Below are 15,660 nucleotides of genomic sequence, written 5' to 3'. Positions count from 1 at the left end.
TATATATATATATATATATATATATATTTGTAATTATTGAATGACTCATTTAACAGATAGTGTAATTATTTAGAAATAGAGGAATGCTTCAAGGTCCCATGATATCCACAGTACTGGGACATTTCCATGATGCTGATTGCCATGATCCACATTTCTTTCACAGCTCTCTAGGCTAAAAAAAAAAAAAAAACTTTATCACCAGAAATCAGCCTTCTGGTAGTAAGGTTTTGCTCATCATTGATTCTTCTTTTTTTTATCAAATGCTTTATTACCTTCTAGTTTACATCATTCATTTCCACGAGATTTTGAGTTACAAATTTTCTCCCTGTTTTTCCTCTACCCACCACCCCAAAATAGCAATCCCACTGGATATCTCCTCCTCCAGTCTGCTCTCTCCTTTATCTTCTCCCTTACCCCCTCCGACTTTCCAGTAGGGCATGGTGGATTGCTATGCCCCATTGCCTATATATCTTATTTCCCAGTTACATATAAAATAATATTAATTATAGTATATATATATATATATGTTTAACATTTGATTTTAAAACTTTGAATTCCAGATTCATTCCCTTCCTCCCTTGTCACCCACCCTTACTGGGAACATAAGCAGTTCTGTATGTGTTATACATGTATAGCTAATGCAAAACAATAACATAGATATATTGCAAAAGCATGACTATATTTCCCTCCCTCCTATCCCATCTCCCACTTGTTCTATTCTCTACTTTGATCCTGTCCTTTTCAAAAGTGGGTGCTTCCAACTTCCCTCCACCCCCACCCTACCCTCCCTTCCATCATCCCCCCTCTTATCCCCTTCCCCCCTACTCTCCAGTAGGATGAGATAACCTATTTAATGTGTATGTCATTCACTACCTAAGCCAAATTCAATGAGAATAAGGTTGAACCATTCCCTTTTGCCTTCCTATTCTTCCCCTGCATTATAACCACTTTCCCTTGCCTCTTCTATGTGAAATAGTTTACCCCATTCTGTCTCTCCCCATCTCCTCTAATTATACTCCTCTCTCACCTCTTAATTTCAACTTTTAAGTATCATCCCTTCCTATTAAGTTGGTTCTGTGCCCTCTATGTATGTATACCTTTACACATATATACACACATTCACATATGTATTCATATGCCCATATACCCTCCTATATAGACATATATATGCATGTGTGTGTGTGAGTGTGTGTGTATACACCCATTTCTATTCCCTTCAACTATTCTCATACTGCGAAATGTTTCATAAGTTACAATTATTATTTTTCCATGTAGGAATGTAAACAGTTTACTTTGATAAGTTCCTTATGATTTCTTTTCCCTGTTTACCTTCTCATGCTTCTCTTGCTTCTTGTATTTGAAAGTCAAATGTTCTATTCCACTCTGGTATTTTCGTCAAGAATGCTTGAAAGTCCAATTCTACTGAGTGACCATATTTTCCCCTGAAACATGATGCTAAATTTTGCTGGGTAGGTGATTCTTGGTTTTAATCCCAGATCTCTGGCTTCTGTAACATCATATTCTAAGCCATTCAATCCCTCATTGTAGAAGCTGCCAGATCCTGTTTTATCCTGATAGTGTTTTCACAATGTTCAAATTGTTTCTTCCTGGCTGCTTGTAATATTTTCTGCTTGAATTTGGAATTCCAGAACAGGACTATAATATTCCTAGGAGTTTTCTTTTTGGGATCTTTTTCAGGAGGTGATTGGTCGATTATTTCAACTACTCTTTTGCCCTCTGGTTCTAAAACATCTGGGTAATTTTCCTTGAGAATTACTGGGGGGGGGATGATTTCTAGGCTCTTTTTTTGATCATGTCTTTCAGGTAGTCCAATAACTTTTAAATTATCTCTCCTGGATCTGTCTTCCAGGTCAGTGGTTTTCACAGTGATATATTTCACGTTGCCTTCTATTTTTTCATTTGTTTGGATGTGTTTAATAGCATCCTGATTTCTTATAAAGTCACTAGCTTCCATTTGCTCCAATCTAATTATCAAGGAATCATTCTCTTCAGTGAGCTTTTGAGATTCTTTTTCCATCTGGCAAATTCAGCTTTTTAAGGCATTTTTCTCCTGATTGCCTTTTTGAATCTCTTTTGCCATTTGAGTTAGTCTATTTTTAAGGTGTTATTTTGTTCAGTCAGGTTGTTGACTCTCATTTCATAATTTTCTTGCATCATTCTCATTTCTCTTCCCATTTTTCCTCTACTTCTCTTATTTGGTTTTCAAAATCCTTCTTAAGGTCCCTTATGGTCTATAACCAGCTCGTATTTTTCTTTGAAGCTTTTGCTGGAGGGGTTCTGACTTTACTGTCTTCCTTCTCTTCCATGCTTTGATACTTTTTGTCCCCAAAATAGGTAAATTTGGGTTCCTCTGTTTGCTTTGCTTCCCTCTTTTGCCCACGTTGCAACTCAATTACTTGACTTTTGGGCTTTTTACCACAGTAGGACTCCGCTGCCAGACAAGGGAGCTTCATCCCAATCACTGGGATATTCTCAGCTGCCAAGGTATTAGTTGGGTGCCCTGTCTGAAGCCTTCACAAGTTCTGGCAAGCTGCTTGCATGCCCCAGGACCCTAGACAGCAATCTAGATCCAAGCAGGTTAAAGCAGGAGAGATTACCTCTCAGACTGGTTGCCTTCAGACTTGGTCCCCCTACGATCTGCAGGCCAGGAGCTGAAGGTGCCACATGACGTCTTCATGGCTGCAGCGCCTCACTGACTTCTCCTTCCTGGGGGATAAAGGCCAGACCGTATTCCCAAATTACAGGATCTCAAAGTCCACACTGCATTGACCTCTCGCTTTTTTAAAAGCATCTTTGTGTTGATAAGTCTGGAAATGGCCACAGCTGCTGTTGATCTGAAGTTCCTCCTGCTGGCTGCTGGTCAGGCTACCCTGAGGCTAAAACGTGGGGCTTGTGTGGGGCTGGGTTCAGCTCCCATAGTACTGTGCTGGCCTCTTCCTGCTGGCCTGCTGAGCTCTTCTCAGTGGAAGGCTAGCTTCTCTGTGTCATTTTGTGGGTTCTGTAGCTCCAAAGTTTGTTCAGAGTCACTTTTTACATCAATTCGAGGAGGTGGAAGCCAGAGTCCCATGGAAGTCCTGTTTCTACTCTGCCATTTTGACTCCACCTCTCCCCTCATCATTGATTCTTAACCATTTTTGCTGTTGTTGATGTTGAATTGATTCAAATTTTTCAAAGGATTCCTAATGCTATCTCAGAGATGGATGCCCCCCACAGAGAAAAAAACTGAGAGTATCTATCTACTGACTCTTCTGATGGAATAAGGTTTCCTCTGTTATGTCTATTTGGCTTATGTAGATACTTTTCATTTGATTGTAATTAACACCAATAAACATTAGAGGTGAGACTGATGTGGTGATAAATTATTTTCCCCACCCCATAAAACACTTTGGAAAACATCAAATACAACTCAAGGACCTAATGAAGCATGCCTTATTGGAATTTTGTGAACCTCATGGAACTGTAGCTGGACAATGCAGTGGAAGGAGCCTTCTGATTCAGAAATCTGAGAACCTGTGTTCATATTTCATTAAGGCTACTTGACACCTTGAGCAAGTCACTTCCCCTCAATGGGCCTAAATTTTCTCTACTGTAAAAATGTTGTTTCGGATGAGATTATTGATCTATCTTACAATAAAAGCTTTTTTCTTTTGATTTCATGGATTCTTTTTTCTCCATTTAATTCCTGTGTCCTAATTCAGTGGCCATATCTCTTTTCAAGCTATAAAAATGTTTCTTCATCTCTACAAAATGGAACAGGTCACCTAGGAGATATTGTTTGTTCTTCAGTTTTGAAGATGACCAATGAAACCCTGGGGTGATGTCTTGACTTCCGTGTGTGTATGTGAATTGAACTAAACTGAGGCACAGTTGCACAAAGTTTTTAGCCTTACACTTCCTTAGTCCAGTGGCAAAACTAAAGTCAAGATGATTGACTATGGCCCAGCATGTAGAGACCTAAGCATATTAGATGTCTGATCAAGCTCTAACTAATCCACAGTGCCTGCTTAAGCTGTCTTCATCCTTATCTCATTTGCCCATTCTGAAGGGAAAAGTGTACACATGCTTGGCATAGACCCCTCTCTAAATCACAGATTACTGTCCACATACATCATAGAAACATAAATCCAGAGCACAAAGGCACCTTAGAGCTAATCACATGCAATTTTCTCATTTTATGTACAAGGAAATTGAGTCTCAAGAGAACAAGTTGTAGCTGTAGTAAATGGTAGAGGAAGTATTTGATTTTAGATCATTTGACTACAAAGATAAGACCTTCCCATTGTACCAAGATGCTTCCAAGGAGATGTCAAACTTTTTCTAAGTTCCTTATGACTAGGGATAATTTCTTTCTCCATAGGCAACTCAGTGTCAGAAGCAGAGAGAATTGGACTTCAGGTCAGAAAGATCTGAGTTGGAACCATGACTCAGAAATTTGCTAGCTATGTGACCCCAGACAAGTCACTTAATTTTTCTTTCTTCAGTTTTCTCATATCCAAAAAAAATGAGAATAATAGTATTTACCTCACAGGGTTATTGCAAGGATCAAACAAGATAGCACACAGAGCATAAATACTATGTAAATACTAGTTTATTACTAGAAGTCATAGTAGTAACATTAACATTGTTATTGCTAATTATTTACTACTACTATTGACATTACTACTATGACTACTATAACTATTACTACTCTTGCTGTTACTGCTTCTCTTGCTGCTGCTGCTACTTCAGCGACTCTCTCTGGCACCTGGTATTGCGACTTACACATAGTAGACACATAATAAATACTTGTAGAATGGCACTCATATTTTTGGTAAGGATTCATTGTCTAATAGGATTGTAGAAAGTGTGGATTAAAGAGACCTTAGAAATCATGCATGTATAGTTCTGTAAGTGTTTCTTTTTTCAGATGAGGAAATCAAATATCAGTGAGGTAAACTTCAGAATTTCTTGCAAGTCATGAAACAAGGATTCACCTTCTAAAAGAAGCCTTTCACAAACGCTCTTAATTCCCAGTCCTCCCATCTCTTGATTTTTGATTCTGTATATACCTATTTGCATGTCCTTTTCCCTATAAGATTGTGAAATCCCTGTGGGCAGGGATTGCTTTATATCTTTCATTGTATTCTCAGCCATTAGCACAGTACCTGGCAAGGGGCATAATAAATGTTTATTGAATTACTGACTGATGATGCTTACCCCTGTAGAAGAGAATAAATCTAGAATCTTGACTTTGGCCTCCTAATTCCATTTCTGGTTCACTTTACACTGTAAAACATAACAAGTAGATGGCCCCTGAATTCCCTTCCAAATCAAGGTCTCTAGGAATTACATAAACGACTCACCTCCACATTAATGGAGGCATCATTTTTCTTTAAATGCCCCAATTTCTAAGCCTTCCTTTTCCCAGTGGATCTGCCTTCCATAATGCAAACAATGTCAATTGATGTTTCACTTTATATGGAGCAGGGTTAGAGATTTACCACCATCACCATGCAGTCTTCATCATTATAGTTGCTATTGTTTGATTCCTGCATTTTGGTCCTAGTATCAAATATTTATGTTACAAATAAAATTATAATGGCAGCATTAGTAATCCCAGGTGCATTTTAAACACTGCTCAGCCTAGAAGCTGCTGCCTAATTATTGTTTATGACATTTCTAATCAAGAGTTATTATGCTTCTGAGTAAACACTGTTCCTGAGATAATTGATCATTGTTGCTGAAAAATAGGCATTTATTTGAAAAACTTCTTCCAGTCATTTTGTTTTTGGAATCTCTGTAGAGCCTGTGTGCCTGCCACCTTGCAGAGATGGAAAGCTTAGTTTTTCCTTATCTGTTGCTTCTCAGCTAGAAGCAGACAGAATGAACATATGACTCTACTTTCAGGAAAGGACAGTTGAATATAATTACAACAGGAAATTGTTAAGTACCAACTGTGAGCAGATCTCTGTTAGAGGCTGAGGATGAGACAATCTATTGACCAAGAAACATTTATTACGCGCCCACTGTGTGCCAGAGACTACTCTAAACACTGGCGATACAGAACGAAGGAAATATAATCCCTGCCCTCTAGGAACTTACAACCGAATGGAAGAAATAACATGTAACCAAATGCATAGATATAAAGCAAGTTAAATAGAGGATAAATAGGACATAATTTACAAAGAGGAAGTTGGGCTTCCTGAAGAAGGTGGAGTTGTGATTCTGACTTAAAGGAATCCAAGGAAGGCAGTAATTGGAGATGAGGAGGAAGAGTTCAAGGCATGGAGAACAGCCAGTGAGAATGCCCAGAGATGAGAGATGGAGTCTTGTTCTTGGAAGAACCAGGGTGCCAATTTCTCTAATTTGAAGAGAATGTGTGAGGGGGCTGAAGATGTAAGAAGACTGGAAAGGTTGGAGGGGCTTTGAAAGGGTATAAAAGGCTTTGAGTACCAGTAGAGCATTTCATATTTGTTCCTGGGAGCAATGGCAAACCACTGGAATTCACTGAATTGGCGGTGTAGTATGATAATGAAAGCACGAAGGGATGAAGGCCTATACCAGGGTAGTGGCAGTGGCAGAGATGAGAATGGGCAGATTCAAGAGATGTTGCAAAGATGAAATCCACAGACTATGGACAACAAATTGGTTGTAGGGAATGGGAGATAATGAGGAAACCAGAATGATTCTAGGCAGAGTGTAAATAAAATGTGGTCCAGCTCCTCAAGAAGCTTACTGTATGTTAGGAAGATAGGATGTTAGCTCAAGTGATAATATCCAAAATCATAAGAAAAATGTAGCAGGAAATTATTATAAGACAAAGGCCAACATGGTAGCAATGGAGCCATAATGATACATAAGAAGGAATATTGGCTTTGAAAATGGAGGTTCCTTGATCAAATTGAGCCTCTAGTATTTACTGTCTTCATTTATTCATCTATTTATTCATTTTTCCAGTTATTGATTTTTCTGTTTCTATTTATTTATTTAGCCATTTGCATCTTCAGTACCTAGCACAGTAACTGGCACATAGTAGATGCTTCATGTTTGCTAATATTTTGAGTGTGACATTATGTAAGTTACTTAACCCTCCTATTCATCAGATTTCCCCATCTACAAGATAATCTAGTTGTATTAGTTTGGCTTTGAAGTCCCTTTGAAACCTATTTAACAGATCATGAACTAACCTCTAATGTTCAACAAGGGTAACAGGATTTACGTACAGCAACCATTGGAAGCATAATCCTTAAGTGTTTCCTATCAGTAGTATCTATTCCTTATTGATTAAATTTATTTCTTCTATAGATTGGTCTATTCCTTGGTTGTTTTACATTTTAAAGGTCCCTTCCTTGATGCAGACATTCTTCCTCCACTAAAACACCAAAGTCTTCAGATGCTTTCTTGTGATAAGAAAGTGACTCAGGATTCTCCAAAGTTTTGGCAGTGTAAGGCAAAGCCTGGCCCATTCTGACAATCTGTAGATGACTAAAATATGGGTCTAGTACAACTTTGTATGTCTGTCATGTGATAAGCAATTGAAGTTAAAGAAGCATTTATTAAGTCTTACTGCCAGGCACTTTGATAAGTGCTAGGGATACGATGAAAGATAAAAGAAACACAAAACAAAACAAAACAAAACCAGGCCCTTTCCTCTAAGGACCTCCAGGTTTGATGGATATACAACATATAAATATGTCCAAAAGTGGCAAATGGAGGAAATTGTTGGATGGAGGTAAAATCAAAGGAATGGAATTGTGGTTAAGAAGGACTGAGAAAGGCTACATGCAGAATGTGGAAATTTAGCTGAAACTAGAAGAAAACTCTGGAAGCCATGGGACAGAGATAAGTAGAGAGAGAATTACAAGGATAGGGGACAGCCAGCAAAAATGACTAGAGTTTGGAGATGGTATGTTTTGTGTCTGAAATTTAGAGATGGAATATCTTGTGTGAGGAATAGCAAAGAGGCCAGGCATAATTGGATCACAAAGTATAGGGAGGGGACTAAGAAATAAGAAGTCTGGAAAGGTAAAAGAAGGTCAGATTACAAAGGGATTTAAAATCCATACTAAAGAATTTTTTTTCTTCTGCAGATAGGTGGTAGAGTGGATAGAGAGTCAGGAAGACTCATCTTCTTGAGTTCAAATGTGACCTTTGTCTATTACTAGCTATGTGACTCATGGCAAGTCACTTAACTCTGTTTGCCTCAGTTTCCTTATCTGCAAAATGAGGTGAAGAAGAAAGTGGCAAACCACTCCAGTATCTTTCCCAAGAAAATCCCAAATGGGGTCATGAAGATTTGGAAAGAACTATACTGCACAACTCCTGAAGGGGTTTTTATCCTTTTTATCATTCTAGATAAGTGTGGAGAGAGTAAAGAAACTTGACTAACAAATGTATCTTGAATTCCAATAAATCATTAAACTACTAGTTTAATTCCATTTAGAGTGAAGAGGACCTCTGATTTTCATTAATGGAAGTCCTGATTTGTTCTTCTTTTTATTGTTCTATCATTTCATTTGTGTCTGACTCTGTGACCCCATTTGAAGTTTTCTTGGCTGAGATATTGGAACGGTTTGCTATTTCCTTCTCCAACTTATTTTACATATGAGGGAACTGAGGGAAAATGGGTTAAGTGACATCTCCAGGGTCACACAGCTAGTAAGGGTCTAAGGTCTGATTTGAACTTAGGAAGATGAACTTAGGCCCGGCACTCTGTTCATATCACCATTTAGCTGTCCTATACATGCACAGTGTCTGACCCATTAAAAGCTTAATAAAGGCTTGCTGATTGATTTTGGCATGAAAATCCATGGCCATAAATTCTAAAGACTTTCAAAAATTCAAGTTGAACCATATATGATTTATTTCATCTATTTCATGTCTGAGCTGCTAGAGAGTAAGGATTTAGAGATCCCACATAAGTTGGCACCATTTCCCTAAAGATCCCCCTCTCTCTCTCAGTGTTCTGACCTTTTTAGAATCTCCCACACTCTGGATTCTTCCATCACCTCCCTTGAATCAAAGTTTTGTAGGTGGATACCTTAGGGTCAATCACTGTCCAAGCCCTTGGGGAACTTTATTGCATTCTCTAAATGTCAGTTAATATTTTCATTACTAGCATTATGGATCTCCAGATGGAGGCCATTCAACAATTCCAAGCCAGTTACCTAGCCAGGGGGCCAAACATCCTTGCATGAACTTCAGTGTTCCCCTTTGCAAAACAAAATGGGAAAAAGAGGGGGCACTAGAAGGTCTCTACAAAATTCTATTACTTAGAGTAGGTGTGGTTCTCAAGGAATCCCAGCTACTCTCAAGTTGAGAAATCCTGGGCCCTGCCCCAATTTCATTCTTTTTAATATCTCATGTGGTAACCTAGTTAATTAATCAACAAGTACTTTGTTTTGAGCCCTTATGATATGTGTCCAGCTATGTGCCAAGTGATTTAGAGGGAGCCAAGAGGAGGTGATATAGAGGGGAAACAATGGACACAACATCTCTTCCCAAGGGACAAGGACTTTAGTCTCTTGTTGGCACAGGGTCAGGGTCACAGGACCTGGCTTCAAACTCTACCTCTCCTTCCTGTATGACCACTGAAAGGTTATTTCACTTCCTGAGCCTCTTTCCTCATTTTTAAAATATGGGATGGTTTGGACTAGATACCCTTTGATGCTGTTTTTAATTCTACATCTATGATGGCATAAATCTAATAGTCTCCAGTTGGGGGTTCATGGTAATGTTTATCAGTCTCTAACTAAATGAGGACCCTTCCTGGGGATTTCCACTGGAAATGTTTATCATAAAGGATAGTGATGGCTGTGTAGAGAATGAAATTGAGAAGGGCTAGGATGTTTCTTAAATAATGATATCTGAAATGTACATGTTTTTAGTATGTTGTTAAAATATAATACAGGTTAAAAAATTTCATGTAAAGCCCTCATTTCTGTATATTGAGAGTTTGGAGGCTTTTGTTCTCCATACATATGTTTATGATAGGGGATATGATAGGTAGTGCAGTGCATAGAGCACCATACCTGGAGTCAGGAAGACCTGAGTTCAAATCCAGTTTTGGATACTTGCTAGCTAGCTGTGTGATCCTGGACATGTCATTTAACCCTATTTGCCTCATCTGTAAAAATACTTGTAAAAGAAAATCACAAACTACTCTAGAATCTTTACCAAGAAAACCTCAAGTGACATCACAAAGAGTTAGACATGATTGAAATGACTAAGCAACAATAATGTTGTCATTACTGACTAAAAATATATTGAAAACAAAAATTTGATCCAATGAGGATTATCAAAGTTGAAATTAAAATTAATGGTAATAATCAACATTCATGTAGTGCTTTTGGAAGTCTGCATACTGTTTCTCAAACATGATTTAATTTGAGTCTCATGACAGCCCTGGGAGGTAAATGCTGTTACTTTCCCTGTTTTAGAGACCAGGAAACTGAATTGGAGAGAGATTAAATAACTTTTCCAGAGACCCACAGATACAGAGTGTAAAGCAGGATTGGAATTCAGATGCTCCTGTCTCCAAGTCCAGCATTCCATTATAAATGTACAAATTCACCTAGCTTCATAAAAGCAAATAATCAAACAGAAAACATGTATGCATATACACACATATACACATCTACATATAAATACATACATGCACAACACATATACACCAAACTCACACAAACACATACATGTGTACACATAAACTCATAGAACACATATTACACATATGCATGCAAAAATGTATGTGCACACATATATACATATTCAATTCAAGGCACATTCACATACATACATGCACATATGCATACCTATATGCATGTACACATATACACACAGGGGCATGTATATATGCATACAAGTGTTGATATATGTGCATGTATACATATATTCACACATGCTTAGAAAAACAAAAGTCAAGGTCCCTAGCTTCCAAGAGGCCTTTTTCCTGTACTTAAAGACAACACATTCCCAATTTTCATAGAGATAACCTTTTTGTCAGTGTCACCACCACCAATAACAATAATACTACTTGTTATGTGAATGAAAGATCCTCAGTACAGCTATAATTTAAGATTACTTGACATAGACTAAATAAGTAGGAGTCAGAAAGAGTGGGGAACAAATTAGGTATCTGATATTTAATAGCTTTGTGTCCCTGGACAAGTCATAACTAATCTAAGTCTCATTTTCTTATTCTGTAAAAGGAGATAATTTTCTTGTAGCATCTGATTCCACAATTGTAGTAAGGTTCAAATGAGATCATTTACAGAAAGCGTGTCTCAACCTATAAAGGCCAGGTCTTATTATTCAGACAAATTCATGAAGGTAAAATATCCAGGATGGAGGGCAGGAGTATGACATGTTTCACTGTATTTAGTTTTTGCTCATCAACCTGTCATATGAAACATAATCCTATATTCTTCAGATCACTCTTGCTATTTAATAAACCTATTTTACTTTAAAAAATCTAGGTCAACTATCCTTTCGTCAGAGGGTGGATTTTTTTTTCCCAAAAGCTCTGTCAGTTTTTACAAATACGATATCTCCACGTTGCAGGGTAATCCTCCTATAGGCTCAGCAATCAGAAAACTAATAGGCACTTCAAAGATTGTATCTGAGCTGGAATTACTTCTCTGGTGCCTCCCGACATTTTTTATTAAAGGCATGATGTCCATTCCCAATATACTAGTTGTCATTTTTCAGAGATGTTCAAGTCTCTCAGTCTCCATGACATTATTACACTGGGGACTGTTATTATAGCAATAACCTATAAACACAAGATTGTTATTAAAGCTCCATTTCTCTGAATGGTAAACTTATGCTTTGAGTAGCTGGTTAAGAAATGACTTCCTTGACAGGCATTGTCTTAATTTTATTTTAGTATTAAAATTAACCACACACCTCCATGCTCATGGGCATTGCTAATGAATTCCTCACCTCCCAAACAGCTTAGATTGACAGTAAGTGAAAACAAGCTGCTGGAAAATTTGTCCAAAATCCACAAAAAGGATTACAGTCTGTGAATGATTAGAATATCTTGGCAAAAGAGGGAGGCAAAATTAGGCATGATGGGCACTTGTAGGTACTTAACTAGTCTTTGTTGAATTGAATGCATTGTGCCATATTTTCTTAAGCTTGAAAGGAAATTCAAAAGACCAGAATCCCACACTTCTCAGAAATTTGCTCTTCACTATTCCTGACAATTATCCTTCTAGAATTTTATTGAAAACTTTCAGAAATAGAATCTTACTACCTAATGATATTCAGGCAATAAAATTTGTTACTTAGTGTTGGGAATAAAATGAAAGATGAAAGATTGCCCCCACCCTTGAAGAGCTTGAAATCTAATGGGGGAGACAACAGGGAGACAATTATGTACAAATAAGACATAGAAAGGACACTTGGGAGATAATGAACAAAATGAAGCCATTCATTTTAAGGAGAGTTAGGGAAGGGTTTTAGTAGAAGGTAGGATATTAGCTGGGACTTGAAGGAAACCACAGAAGTCAGGAGGTAGAGATGATAAAAGGCAGTATTAAAGACATGAAGGGCAGACTGAAAAAATGCTTAGTCCCAAGGTGGTTCCTTGTTTGAGGATTACTAAGGAGGCCACTGTCCTTAAAATGCAGAATACTGTATCAGCAATGCCATATTCACAATGCCTATGGAAATTACAGATATGCTGATATAATTATACATCACAAAATACATCATGCTTGCCATATGGGGGAATAAGATAGAAAATTTTTAAAATACCAAAAGACTCAGTCCCAAAACCAGAAAGTGAAAGCCATCAGAGTAGTTATGAAATTGGCACAGGTAGATAAAGTAGAAAGCACCCACATTCACAAGCCTTTAAAACAGAACAGGCTACCTCAGGCAAAGGTCCTCCTCTCCCCACTCACAGCAACCACCCAGCGTCCAGGAAGTGTGCTCCCAGCAGCTCCAGCCCCTAGAAGTCCTTAGTAGGAGTCCTTAGCAGAAATTCTGGCTGAATCAAAAAGGGCTTCGTGCTGCCACTGCTGCTGCTGCCGCCATCGCCACCACTGCTAGCCACCGCAGGAACTCTAGCTTGGCTTCCGCTTCCTCTTGCTCCGCCCCTTCCTGCTACGTCAGCAAGTCCAATGGGGCATGGAACATCTTTAAAATCCCATAACCCTTATAAATACATGGCAAGTGTGTGTGTGTGTGTGTGTGTGTGTGTGTGGTAAGGTTTTAATAGACGACTGAGTAAAGTTATGAATGGTTTTGAATGACAACAAGAATTTTATATTTGATACTGTAATTTTCTAGTTGAAGATTGATATGATCAGACTAGGTCTTTAGAAAAATAATTTTAACAATTCTCTGGAGGATGGCCTGGGATGGGGAGACACTTCATGCAGGGCGTTTTACCAGGAGATGATTGCAGTACTCTAGTCATGAGGTAATAAGTATTCATACCAAGGTAGTGACTGTTTCAGAAGGGAAACAGACATAAGCAAGAGATGTTACAGAAGCGAAAACAATAGACCATGGCAAGAGATTGGATATGGAGGATGAAAGAAAGTGAGGTATTTGTGGTGACAAGTTGGTTGTAAGATGTAATAATTGGGAGTTTTGTGGTACCCTCAACAATAATGGAGAAGTAAGGAAAAGGAGGTATACAGGAGAAAAATAATGAGTTTGAATTTGGACATATAGAGTTTAAGATGTCTACTGGCCATCTAATTTAAGCTGTCTGAAAAGCAGTTGGAGATGCAAAATTTGAGGTCAACAGAGAGGTTAGGGATGGATAAGTAGATCTGATAATCATCACCATTGAAATGATAATTCAAACTGTGGAAGGTACTGAGATTTCTCTTCAACCTCCTCTGAACCTAGTCAGATTTGGTAATGCCTGAAAACTGTAGTATCTAGGACCAATGACATGTTGTGTTCTCTACGCCTCAGAGAGTCAATTAATCTAATGGTATTTGTGAAGTGCCTACTATGGCAGAAAGTATTGTGATAGACAAGGAAAATAAAACAAACAAACAAATAAGCAAAAAGCAATTCTCAATCTCAAGGAGTTTATAATCTACATCAGGAAACAACATGAAATTACAGTGAAACTGTCACCTTCCTTTTTTCCCTTTCTTTACTCATTAGATTATGTTCTCCTTGAGATGGGAAATGTCTTTTTGTCTTTGTTTCCCTTTTTTCCCCTTTCTTTACTCATTAGATTAGGTTCTCCTTGAGATGGGAACTGTCTTTTTCTCTTTCTTTGTTTCCCTAGCACTTAGTATAGTACCTGACCCACAGTGGATACTTGATACATGTTTCTTAATTGATACTTTTGCTATATTATACTGTTTTGTTTATGGCATAACACTACTGACTAATATTCTGATATTCCCTGTTGAAATATCACTAAGCAGAAATGAAGACACCATTTTTTGGAAGTCTCTTGGTGAACTAGAGTGAAACGATGCCATTATTAAGGGCTTGACTGATTAGACTCTGTATAGCCACATTCTCATCCAGTAATACAGAAAAGAAAAATGGAACTCTAAGAATGTGACAAAGGTGCCATTGCTGCTGTTCCTCTTTCCTTCTAGCTAAGTTGGTGACATTGATGAGTCAGCCAGAAACATTATGCTACAGAAGCCTAACCTCCACCCAAAATAATGGATTGCCCATTTGGGGCAGGATGCCCTAGAAGCCTGGAAAATACTCTGACAAAACTGTCTGGAAGTATGCCTTTGGCATAGTCTAGGAGTCTCACTCTTTGAAATCTCAAACTTACCTCGTCCTGTAAGTAGATTGCTCCAATATAGGAAAAGTAGAAGGAATAACTGCCTCAAATGAATCCTTTGTGCCAGACTTCCCCTCAGTTCTGTTTTTTCTAAGAATTTTCTATATCCTAGGCCTCTTTTTACCACCTCCCCATTTGGGTTGAGGTGGATATCACTAAGTAAGTAATAACTGTTGTTGCTTAATCATTTCAGGCATCTATGCCTCTCTGTGAACCCATTTGGGGTTTTCTTGACGAGGATATGGAAGTACTTTGCCATTTCCTTCTCCAACTCATTTAATAGATGGAGAAACAGAGGCAAACAGGGTTAAGTGACATACCCAGGTCACCCAGCTAGATTTGAACTCAGGTCTCCCTGACTTCATTCCTGGTGCTCTATCCACTGCAATATTTAGTTGCCCAAAAATATGAATAGAGATCATTAACTGTGCAGCATACAGGTTCAGTAATCATATAGAGGGAGTAGTAGCCATTAAAAGGCCTCAATTAGAGCTCTTTCAAGATGCTTGATTATTCCATCTCCTTCCAAAGGCAACACAATCTTGCCATGCTATCATAATATAAAAGACCCATGGTTATCAGAGAGTTATAAAATCGGGTACAACCTCTTTATTTTTTCAGATTGAAAAACTAAGCACTAAATGATTTGCCCACTATCAGGCAGGTAGTAAACAGTAGAACTAGAATTTTAATATGTCCTGAGACTAAAAGTTCAGTCATACTCTTGTGGCCCCTGATGGCTTCCAGACAGTCTCTTCAGTAGCACTTGTTACATCCATCCTCTGTGATCAGCCCACAAGAGCTAACTCCTGTCCTCTTTCATATACTTGCAGACTATCTCATAAAATTTTCATGGAAAGGATTCCTGAGATATGGAC

The sequence above is a fragment of the Petaurus breviceps genome, unplaced genomic scaffold (genome assembly GCF_028583685.1).
Source record: "Petaurus breviceps papuanus isolate PSGF00001 unplaced genomic scaffold, PetGlider_PUasm1.0 139, whole genome shotgun sequence".
NCBI lineage: Eukaryota > Metazoa > Chordata > Mammalia > Diprotodontia > Petauridae > Petaurus > Petaurus breviceps.
Note: the sequence above shows the minus strand (reverse complement) of the source record.